The sequence below is a fragment of the Cupressus sempervirens genome, chromosome 3 (genome assembly GCF_028749045.1).
Source record: "Cupressus sempervirens isolate cs-2001-9-10 chromosome 3, ASM2874904v1, whole genome shotgun sequence".
Classification (NCBI taxonomy): domain Eukaryota; kingdom Viridiplantae; phylum Streptophyta; class Pinopsida; order Cupressales; family Cupressaceae; genus Cupressus; species Cupressus sempervirens.
This window is the reverse complement of record NC_143120.1, coordinates 1,046,178,201-1,046,190,957: the sequence shown is the minus strand read 5'-3', so window position 1 is coordinate 1,046,190,957 and position 12,757 is coordinate 1,046,178,201.

Sequence of the window (12,757 nt, the reverse complement as noted above, 5' to 3'; positions counted from 1 at the left end):
TTCTACCATTTTTTTCTTCTTATGTCTTCGTTCCATCCATGTAAAACTCTTAGGAAATCTTATTCAGGCTGGTCATTGTTGAGATAATGGGTGTTGCACACATTGCATAATATTGATATATTATTTTATTTTATTTTATTATGTAATGTTGCATCTAGATGGATGTGTAACATGTAAAGATTCTCATGGGATATACTTGATGAGTTGTATTGTAATATTGTGATAATATTTCATGTAATTATTTAATATTAGGGAAAATAATTAAATGCCCAATATTAAATGTGAGGTCAATGGGTTAGGTAGTGCATGGTTTTAGAACATAGTCTATGTAATATCACTTGGTGGTTTTGTGGGACTTGCTACTATATAAGCAACCACAAGGGTAGTTGTTGGTGTGACAAGAACAAGGAAAAAAGGCAAGAGTCAAGTAGGACAAGGCTTGACAGGTTAGCCAAGGGAGCATTTGTGAAGGTTGGAAGCATGGCATGGGATGTGTGGATTCATGCTTGTTCACATGGATTGCTTGGTGGTGGCTATGGCTTTGAAGGCTTCCATGGTTGTATTGCAATGGTATTTTTGCTGAATAATACATGGTGTTGGATGCTTTTGGAGACTGGGTTTTTCCCTTAATGAGGGTTTCCTATGGTATATCTTGTGTCACAATTTTGTGGGTATGTTGTCTATTCTCTTGCATGTGAATTTGTTTATTTTAGATCTATTATGGGTTATGTGGAAATAGTTATATTCTTTGTTGCAATTTTTCTTACAATCATCTTCAAATTGATCTTCTTGGTTAGATACCTCTACTATGTATTCATCATCAGAGTAGTCCAGGTCAATCTTCTTTTGAATTGCCTCTAGAAATTGAGACACCAACTCATTAAAATCATCTACACATTTATCTAATCTAACCCAGTACTCTTCATCAAGATAAAACCCCTTAAAATATGGGTCTGCCTTTATCATTTCCTACTCATAATTAACAATATCTCTATATTTAGTCATTCTTTCTTTGCAGACATCATCACTCAACACATCAGCAATAACATCCTCTTCCCATATAGGCTTTTTAGGAGGCATATTATATCCTCTCATATTCTTCAATGGCATTCTTGCTAATCTCAAAATCCCCTACCTTAGTACATCTGCATAGAAATGTTCCCTTCTTGACACCTTTCCCTAAATATTCCCTATTCAAAGAAATCAATGCCAAAATATTTCTACCAATCCTAACCTCTTAGGAACATATTTAGGAAAAATGTGGGGTGGCTGAGGACATCAAAAAATCCTTATAAAAATATATTCTTCAAATAAGAAAACACTACCCCAATCATGAGTCAATTGCTTTCCAGCATCAAAACACCATCTAGGTCTAACAACCTTCCTAACATTCCTAGGAATTATTTAATTTATGCATCCTATCATTTTCAAAATTGGATGAACAAAATCATTATAGCAAGAGACAACATTTGAATATGGAGAGCACATTTTCCATACCTATATCCATCTTTGCACTGGCAACCTCTCTTCCCACTCTTCTGTTGACTCAAAGAAGCTTTGATCAAATATGTAAACATTCTTTAACAAGGTGCATGATTAGGGAATAGTGAGGGAACTTGAAATCCTTCAATTCTCCTTGTTGGGCAGTAGTGATTTCTTTGTGAATACTCTCAATGGTGTATTCTACAAAATCATATATGACATAGTGATTTAGGTCTTGAATATTCAAAACCATGACATAGTGAAATGTCCCTTTTTTGATTTGATATGGTATTTCATGCCTCTAATCAGATTTTCAAAATCAAACAACTGATATCACAAAGATCCTCCAAATTTCTCAAGAAACCCCAAATCGGGTATGCCAGAAATTGTGTCAAAAGCTTCACAACTTCACCAATTATTAATAAATCTGAAAGTGGAAATTTTTACAGAAATTTCAGCAGCATAAAAGCCTACAAAATGACATTTCCAAATCTATATAACCTTTACACAACAGTTCTCAAATGTAGGACAAAAACTATGCTCATCGGGCTCTCGAAATTAACACAAAAATGCTCGGAAACACCACACAACACTAATAAACTATCTCAAAAGTTTAATCACATCCCAATAAATATATTCAGCTCTATTTTAATAGCTTAAAGTCTGAAATACAACAGCAACCAAAACTGATATGAAATGCTCAACTGAAAACACCAAACTCATGCAAAAAACACACCCAAAAACCCACAAATCTACATTGTTCAGCACAAAGGCAAACTCTGTATGAGCATGCACATGGAATGGCTTCAAACTCCCATCTTTAGCCTTCCTGGAAACCTGCAAACTCCCATTCTTGGGTCTCCCTAGAAACCTGCAAACTCCCGTTCTTGGGTCTCCTTCTCCACAGGTTTGGCAGCCTCTGAAGAATAACAAAGAATGAGCAAAAATCAAGTTCTCTCCCCTCCCCAAAATGCCTCCAAACCCCTTAAAAGAGGGCATAACTGTAACTCACGTCCAAGAGAGGTTAATGAAACATATTTTAATAATAATTTTCATTTATTAGTCCAACGGTTTCCAAAGATTAACCCCCTTTTTCCAAAACTTCACTTTCTTGGGCCTGCCTGCCTTAGCAAAGATTATTATTTTTTAATTATTTGAAAAGGGGACATGACAAGTCCTCCCCTCCCAAACATTGTTTTTCCTCAAGCAATGGTTGAACAATAAACTAATCAATCCACCTGGATCCCAAATGTAGTCATGAACTATACTACTACCAATTAACACATGCTCCTGCAATATCCTCTGCAATATGACCAAGAGGAATCCATAATCAAACTAACAATTATAGCTCAACCAAACTCCAAAATCACCACTACCACAATCAAAAACCCATGAGGCACAAACTCTTAGAACATTAGAACCTAAGCAAAGTGGACAAATCAAACTACCAACACAGTAAATACCATCAACGCATTCCACTGGCCTATACGGAATGCACAATCCAACTCTGCAACAATGGTGAATGCTCTCGAATGAAACTGTACCAAGTATGGAGAATCCACACACTGTACAACTCCTGCAGTCAACACAACTTTGCAAATCACCGGCCACTATCTCATAACCATAACTACCATGCACCCCTGATGGTGAAAAGCCATCACAAGATAAATAGCAAGAATTGGAACCCAAACCAAATCTTCCTGCCATCAACTCCTCAACACAAGGATCAAATGCTAACTAATGTACATACCTTGCAATATAATGTTGATAAAAAAAACCAACCTTAGTCAACAACTCACCATGAACAAGTGATACAACCCACTGTGACTGATCACCAGCTAAGTCAGGAGATGTCATAGCCAAAGGAGTAGAATCAATAACAACACTCGCTGAAGCATCACTCTGAAACTCCTGCTCTAAGTCATGTACTATCAAGCTGTCAACTATAGAACCTATCGCCATGTCATGCCCATCATAACTCTCATCTTGAGGCATCAAATTGTCCCATAACTGATGATAAACACTAGGAACCAAAGTACATCTTTGTATCATTATCTCATCAACATGGTCATCAAAGGTAAATTGATGAGCATACCTCACAGTGTAATGCCAATAGAATGCACCAATCTCAGTCAGTGGCTCAGACTGTAATCCAGATGAAACTGACTGCAATTGATCATTAACCATGTTGGAACTAACTACTACCTCCGAAGATATCACCAAGGGAGTAGTGTTACTAGTAGGAACCATGCCAACTGCCGACTCACCAACATCACACATGATCTTTGATAAATCTCTAGTCTCTATGCCATCAATACTAGAGGCCACCACCATGTCAGGCATACAACAATCTGCTACAACACCCAACTCAACTGAACCTAACTCTAGTGGGAATGAACCTGATATTCCAATGTTAGTATCAAGAATGGATGCATCCCCATCTCCACTGTCTCTGATAATCTTGGCCATGGACATCCTCGGATCACCAAACACCATTGCTTGTGACTGTATAGAATCAGGTGAATACTGTAGTCACTCTAACTCCATGGTCACTTTAGCCAAATGAAATTATGACTCCTTGAAAGCCAACTGTGTACTCTCAAGAATCTCAGAAGTCACCACAAGCTGCTCAGTAAGCTCACTCACATCATCTTCCTTGGCCAACAATGCATCATATGTTGTACTGCCCCACTTCATAAGATAATCTTTGTCGGCTACCAACTGCATATAATCCTGTCTTAGAATCTGGATAGCCTCCCATAAAGAGTGGAACTCTGTCAAGGAAAGATAACTGCCTCCCTGCTCATCACTAGTAGGAGAACCCCATCCATAAACTGCTAACAACTGACGAGCAGCATCGAAATGCTGGCAAGTGATAGCAATGTCTTGGTCACTAACTCTCAACTAATTAGACACATGATGGCACTGGCTTGATTGTCTCCTACAAACCTCCTCTGATGCACTGTCTAAAGGAGTATCCTCAAAGTTACTAGTCTCTAGAGTATTACCATCCATATCTTGTGAATCAAATCTAAAACTCATATCAACATACGGAGTATCAAAAACATTAGCATTGTTGTCCAACTCCTCTATACCCAAGGAAACTAAGTCTACAAAATTGCCCACTGCATCCTCCTGGATATCATCAATGCCAATATGATCCTGGGACTCATCTATACACATTGCCAAATATGAAATATCAGCAACACATTCTAGCAAGTATGGTCGACTGGATATATGAACAAAGCCCAACATCGGTGTATAAAAACTAATACCAACATTGGACAAGCTGCTAGCACAAGAAAAGACAAAACCATGCAATCTGCTAATCAAATCCATTATAGCACCCAAACAAACACTGCTACCAAAAAGTGTTAAAGATCTTCTATCAACTGAATCCCAAATGCCAATATAACAATCTTGAGTCCATATCTGTAAACTAGAATCAACTGGTAACTCAAGCAAAATCCTCACTTGAGTAATATGACCAATACCAACTAACTCCACATACCTATCATGATGAGATAATGAAGTCAAAATACTATCTTCACTCACCTTTAGCTGGCGGGATAAATCATGTGAAGTACTACCTGCCTCAACCTCATGTGATGAAGCATCTAACTGTGCTTGGTACTCTTTCTCAGCAAAGTCATGAATGCTCAATGTTTTCTCATCTCTACCAGGTATCTCACCATCCTGCACAACAACATCCTCATAATCATCATCTGAACCCACTACACTGTAGTCACTGCCTGTTGTAACTATACCATCCTGAATACCTATAGCATCACCCTTTGACAACCTGTAAACAATTGTCTCAATTTGAGTATCAAGTTGACCTTTACTATCAATCTGTGTAATATCCTTTCCCACCACCTCCTGTGACAGAGTAGAATCTGAGACCTCTACCTTGCTATCAGCTAGTTTCTCAAACTCCTCATGTAAGTTCTTGGGAATTGTGTCATTTCTCCTGTGAGAAAATCTGCCAAATAGAAATCCAGTCAACTTATCCACCTTAGCTGGGTCAGATAACATGTCATTCATTATACGGTGGTGCTCAACCAACTGTTTAGACATGTCATGGCTTATTTTCATAAGTTTATCTTGAATGTCTAAATAACCATCCTTTCTACTATTTTGACTCTGGCTATCAATTGTCCAAAATTTTTCCCTCTGAGACTCTGTACTATACCTGTCCATTCTGGATAAAGTAGAGTGTAACCCCAATAGGATATAACTTCTTCAAACACCAAGAACTAACATGCAAATGATTAGAAGTAGCATGCAACCATAGATTTGGACATGCAACTGATTAGAAGCAACATGCAACCACCAAATTATGACATGCAAGATCTAGGTAGTTGTCAAAACTGACATGCAAGATCTGGGTAGTTGTCAAAACTGATATGCAAGATCTGGGTAGTTGTCAAAACTGACATGCAAACTTCTACAACCACCAAATTCACCAAGAACTAACATGAAAATGATTAGAAGTAGCATGAAACCATAGATTTGGACATGCAACTGATTAGAAGCAACATGCAACTACCAAATTATGACATGCAAGATCTGGGTAGTTGTCAAAACTGACATGCAAGATCTGGGTACTTGTCAAAACTGAAATGCAAACTTCTACAACCACCAAATTCACCAAGAACTAACATGAAAATTATTAGAAGTAGAATGCAACCATAAATTTTGACATGCAGCTGATTAGAAGCAACATGCAATCATAAATTATGACATGCAAGATTTGGGTAGTTCTCAAAACTGAAATGCAAGATCTGGGTAGTTGTCAAAACTGACCTGCAAACTTCTACAAACCCTCAGGCTGGCAAGATCATGGCTCTGATACCACTGAAATGTCCCTTTTTTTATTTGATATGGTATTTCATGCCTTTAATCAGATTTTCAAAATCAAACAACTGATATCACAAAGATCCTCCAAATTTCTCAAGAAACCCCAAATTGGGTATGCTAGAAATTGTGCCAAAAGCTTCACAACTTCACCAATTATTAATAAATCTGAAAGTGGAAATTTTTACAGAAATTTCAGAAGCATAAAAGCCTACAAAATGAAATTTCCAGATCTGTATAACCTTTACACAACAGTTCTCAAATGTAGGACAAAAACTATGCTCATCGGGCTCCCGAAATTAACACAAAAATGCTCGGAAACACCACACAACACTAATAAACTATCTCAGAAGTTTAATCACATCCCAATACATATATTCAGCTCTATTTTAATAGCTTAAAGTCTTAAATACAGCAACAACCAAAACTGATATGAAATGCTCAACTGAAAACACCAAACTCATGCAAAAAACACACCCAAAAACCCACAAATCTACACTGTTCAGCACAAAGGCAAACTCTGTATGAGCATGCACATGGAATGGCTTCAAACTCCCATCTTTAGCCTTCCTAGAAACCTACAAAATCCCATTCTTGGGTCTCCCTGGAAACCTGCAAACTCCCGTTCTTGGGTCTCCTTCTCCACAGGTTTGGCAGCCTCTGAAGAATAACAAAGAATGAGCAAAAATCAAGTTCTCCCCCCTCCCCAAAATGCCTCCAAACCCCTTAAAAGAGGGCATAACTGTAACTCATGTCCAAGAGAGGTTAATGAAACATATTTTAATAATAATTTTCATTTATTAGTCCAACGGTTTCCAAAGATTAACCCCCTTTTTCCGAAAGTTCACTTTCTTGGGCCTGCCTGCCTTAGCAAAGATTATTATTTTTTAATTATTTGAAAAGGGGACATGACACATAGTATGCCCCTGAAGCATTCATGGTTCCATATGTACCTAGGGCTTTGTCAATCCCAAACATTGTATTCTGAAAGTACCTTTGAAAGAAATCCAAGGGGATGATTTCCTCAATATCTCATCTCTTTGGGATCTCTCCTACTTCCTTCTTTGCCTTGGGAACGTATCTGGTCATGCTTTTACCCATATAAAAACTCTTATGTTTTTTGAAATTCTCTTTCAATTCTTTAATATCAATGGGCAATGACATAGGTCCACCCAAATCAAATGCCTCTATGAATGTATCCTTATCCAATGCTAGAAAAACACTTTTATCCTTCCTATGGAATGACTCATTAATAGGATTATAACATTTGATAAATACCTTGACCAAATCTATGTCCATAAATACTTCTGGCACTATCAGTTTTCCCAAATTTCTTACCCAATGGTTGCAAATTGGAACTTCTTTCACTCTATTTTTGTAGAAAAACCAAAAAAATTCATACCTATTTTTGTTACGGACAATTGCATCTCTGCACATTGCATATGAGTCTTTGAATGCAAGATCATTGGCATTCTGAGCATTTGAGGAGCTAGGCAAGATGTGTATCCATTCTTCTACAAATGTGTTGGGAGCCCTTGGTGTTTTATTTGGTACTTCAATTACTGCTTGTGCAATCAATTATCCTTCTCTTTGGGCCATTTCTACAAGTATTTTCACTGATTCTATATGTTATTTGGATAAAATCACTCAGAGATCACTTATGCACTTTGAAATCGCTCAAAAAATTTAGATAATTGAGAAAATAGTAATAACAACCTATTTCTTTCTAGGCTTTATCAATTTATGTGATGAGAACATAGCTTTAATTGGAATTTAAGGGTGGCACACTTGAAACCCCATCAATCTTCTAAAAATAGGTCAAATCTACACTTTTTTAATTTTCATACATCCAGCTCATCCCATCTTCATCCAGCTTAAATTTTATTGTTGAAAAATCCATTTTATACTTTAAATCTTATAGGTGTGATAGTTTTGAACAAGACCATTTTTCCACTTTGCACTGGAATCTCTCTTTGTAGCAACATGGCTTGCGATGTTGTGAACCATTTATTTCTCATTTGATCATGGCTTTACAGCTACATTTAATCATACCTTTTTTATCATTGCAACCTTGCAAAGAGCCATTAACTTCTAACATTTCACAACCTTGCTATGGTCTAGCCCTCAAAACATTTTATGCTTGTGACCATGTGATACTTTAGATCTCTATCACTCCTTTACAATTCTGAAATTGGGCATTAAACTTAACCATTTTGATTCTGACATGTGAGGGCATAGTCAATGCTTTGTTTGACCTTCATCTTACTTTTGTAGCTTTGTATCTTAACTTAAGATGTTACTTCAACTGCATGCAAGCATTTGATAGCCTTTAATTTAATTGCCCTTGCCACTTTGCAAGATGAAAACCTTAATCTTCAATTGAACCCTATGATAGTGTGATTACAAGAACTTACAACTTTTCTCCTCTAACCCATGGTTCATTTATACTACCTGTGATGGTGAACTTAACATAAACTATTAACTCAGCACTAACTCTTCACACCTTCGTGGCTTTTCTTTGACCATATAATCGAACCTTTGTGATGCTATGCCAATATTTTATACTGAATGTTTTCCTTTATTTGCACCATTGTAGCTATTAATGCCTTATGCCAAAATAATCATGTGAACATGCACTCTTCTTTGCTTCACATAGTCACAACTTAACAAATATGAAGCTCTTACAAAATATAATAGCAAAAATATTTCAAAACTTAGGATAAGAACGCATGTATGGAAAATACATATATCCTTTTAAAAATCAAAATTATATTTCATGAGCTTTAAATGACTAGAAAAGAACTTGCCTAGGGTTTTTCTTAACGGCTAACAAAATTTGACAAACCCTAGCTTATTCTCAACACATTTTTTCCTATTTTTTTAAGAATCTTGCATAAATTGAGTGAGTGAAAATTGTTGGAGTTGATGAAATCCAACTCCGAAGATGCCCAAGATCACCTGCATGCGAAAAACTGTTAAAGGGAAGCCAAGGAAGGAAGAGCGTGGAGCAAGGGAAAAACCCTAAACAGACATGAGAGAGAAAGATATGCAAACACAAGAAAATATGTATTTATAATATGCAAGAATGAGATGTTGTGATGATACAATGAGGGAGCCCGAATATAAAGAGCTCCAGGAATCTCCTAGAAGAAGCTAGAAGACACTAGGAGATAAGTGTGACAACTAAGCATACATCCACATGAGGTGGAAAGTCCTCGAACAAGGTGAGAGGATAAGTATGACTTAGGAGAGAAAAAACTCATGTATTGTCAACAACTTATAACAAACTCCTAGGCTACAACTAATAAATAAAATACATTAACCTAAGTAAGCTTAAGTAAATAGAATAAATAATTAGAAAATTAATTATTTACTCTAACACCCCCCCTTAAGTGCAACTTAGGGAAATGCCTTAAGCTCACAAAACTAAGATGAATGCAGAATGGATCCCGACAACAAAGCCATGTTAGGTACCCATGTACAAATGCAAAAGATGCAACCTCTAAAAATAGGGAAAGAGAGAAAACCACATGTGGAAAACCCTCCCCCAAAAAGAGGTAAGAACCTAGTGAAGAACTGAAGAAGCCTCCAACTAGGGGAATGTCCCCTAAAACAAGAACAAGGAGTGATCATGAAGAGCATCACTAAAGAAAGAAGAGCCACAAATCTGCCATCAAGAAGAAAACTTTTGATCTGAAGAGCCTCCATGGAAGAAGAAGGCACGAACTAAGCATGTCTATATGGTAGATGATCCATCTCACTGAAATGCATAGGTAGCCAGCCACTGCAATCGCCTTGTATATAGGATCAACCACTAAATACATAGTTCACACTATTGAACCATCAAACCATGGATGCATTAGAACAACAGCATAACCCCCCTTTAATGCAGAAAGGGTGTGATAAAAAACAACTGAGAAGGTGGACCAAAGTCTCCTACATACAAACCAAGAACGACGAGAGAGGAAGAGGTACAAACACCTATAAAGACATGATCACAATGACACTACATGGGGCTAATGTCATGGAAGGGACACTCACTTGACAAAGGGAGAAGGCCAAAAATAGCAAACACCTATCCACCCCGTCATGCTTTATAAAAATTGTGCATGTACAACTATCTCAAAACAACGTTCATGACCCCTGGAATGCAAGAGTGGCACTTTATCTCAGTGTGATACATAAAATTGCTTCAAGATGATAGCTACAATGATCAAAACTAAAAAAAAGCTGGATCAAAATAAAGTTCAACCCAAAACAAAGGAAACCATGCTAGGAAAATGATCCTTAGACCTAAAATACCCAAGATATCCACCATATAGAAAAAATGCCAAAAACATGATAGAGAGAGAATGGGTCATAAACTAAGAAAAAGGATTACATTTCTAACAAGATGACAAAACCAGCTTTCCAAAAATATAACATTTTCAAAAAACTAACATGGGAGGCAAAAAATATGAAAGTCGGAGTCAAAAACATAACTTTAGACTTCAACTAAAAAAATGGGAAATAAAAATGCATCAAAACCTAAAAATACCTACACCAATGTCTCTGTCTCGAAATTAGCTTTCTGACACTTCTTTCGGATTAGAAATATACCTCTGTATGCTCAAGTTATGGCCAAAAAACTGCAAGTAGGTCCAAAACTAACCTTGGAGATGTGCAAGCAAGGTATGTTGATGCAGTGATGTCATGTTGATGTTAGCAATCTACTTGTTTAAATTTGATAGCTTGAAGGCCATCACCACAAAAAAATATGCCACGTGGCAGTGCCTCATGGCAGGCGGCTACGTGGTAGGTGTGATGTGGTAGGGCCACATGGCAAAGTGCCACATGGCACATGTCCCACGTGTCACACCTGTGTGGTGCTAACTGTGCACAAAACATGGCTGGGCAGACAAAATCTGTAGAGGTGTTGAAACCTAGGCTGAGCGAAGAGTATCAGAGGAGCAGTGGTTGGAGTGGCTGGGAGCATCGGTGGTGGTGGTGACAGAGGGTGGCACCACTTGTCTGCGGTCACCTACCAGTAGCGGCCTGGCCCAAGCTACCCTACGATGGTGTGATGGCCTGTGAGCAATGCCCTAGTGGCATGGTGGTGGCTATGGGTTGGTGCAGCCCAAATAATTTTTATTTTATTTTTTTTCTTTTGAAATTTCATACAGTCCGTACGGCAACAACCAAGAGGCCTAAAAAAATATTCTCGAATGCCCTGTGTCCAAAAATAAAAAGTTTTATATGAATCATGACTGCAAACGGCCTTCGAGATCTAATGGTAGCATCTATTTGGGTTGAAAGTGCTCCAAAAAATTGTTTTTCCCCTTATTTGAAGAAAAAATGCACAAACAAACTAGGGTTTGTGACTCCAAATCATGGCTTCAAAACTTCTTCAACAAAGCAGCAGGGAGGAGGCTCTGATACCATGTTGGAGTTGATGAAATCCAACTCCAAAGATGCCCAAGATCACTTGCATGCAAAAACCTATCAAAGGGAAGCCAAGGAAGGAAGAGCGTGGAGCAAGGGAAAAACCCTAAACAGACATGAGAGAGAAAGATATGCAAACACAAGAAAATATGTATTTACAATATGCAAGAATGAGATGTTGTGATGATACAATGAGGGAGCCCAAATATAAAGAGCTCCAGGAATCTCCTAGAAGAAGCTAGAAGATGCTAGGAGATAAGTGTGACAGCTAAGCATACATCCACATGAAGAGGAAAGTCCTTGAAAAAGGTGAGAGGATAAGTATGACTTAAGAGAGAAAAAACTCTTGTATTGTCAACAACTTATAACAAACTCTTAAGCTACAACTAATAAATAAAATGCATTAACCTAAGTAAGCTTAAGTAAATAGAATAAATAATTCATAAATTAATCATTTAATTATTTACTCTAACAAAAATTAGGCCACCACCTTACTAACTACTATTGTATCATCTATTTTTCCTCCTGCAACTCTGATTGCACTTATACTTGCTTTGATTCTTTCACTATGTTTTTCAATGTTTTCATCTTCCTTCATCTTCATTTGATCAAATTGGTCACTGACACTTTCTACTTTGGCTCTTTTCACTTTATCATCTCCTCCATAGATGTCTTCTATTTTTTTCCACATGTCATAGGCAGTAGGGAGATCTTTGATTTCATCAAATTCAAAATAGTTGAGAGAGGAAGCAACATCAATCATCATTGTGTTATGATTCTTCATGTCCACCATTTTTTCCACAATTAAAGACTTTTGAGGTGACACATACTGATTTATTAATAAGTGCATACATGTATCTCTAATGGTTCCTAGATGTATCTTCATTAGTTCCTTCCATGCTAAAAAGTTCTCTTTGTTAAGCTTAGTAATCTCTCTTCTATAAGACATATTGATCTTTAGCTTAGGTCTTTGAAACCTTTCCTACAAGCATCAACA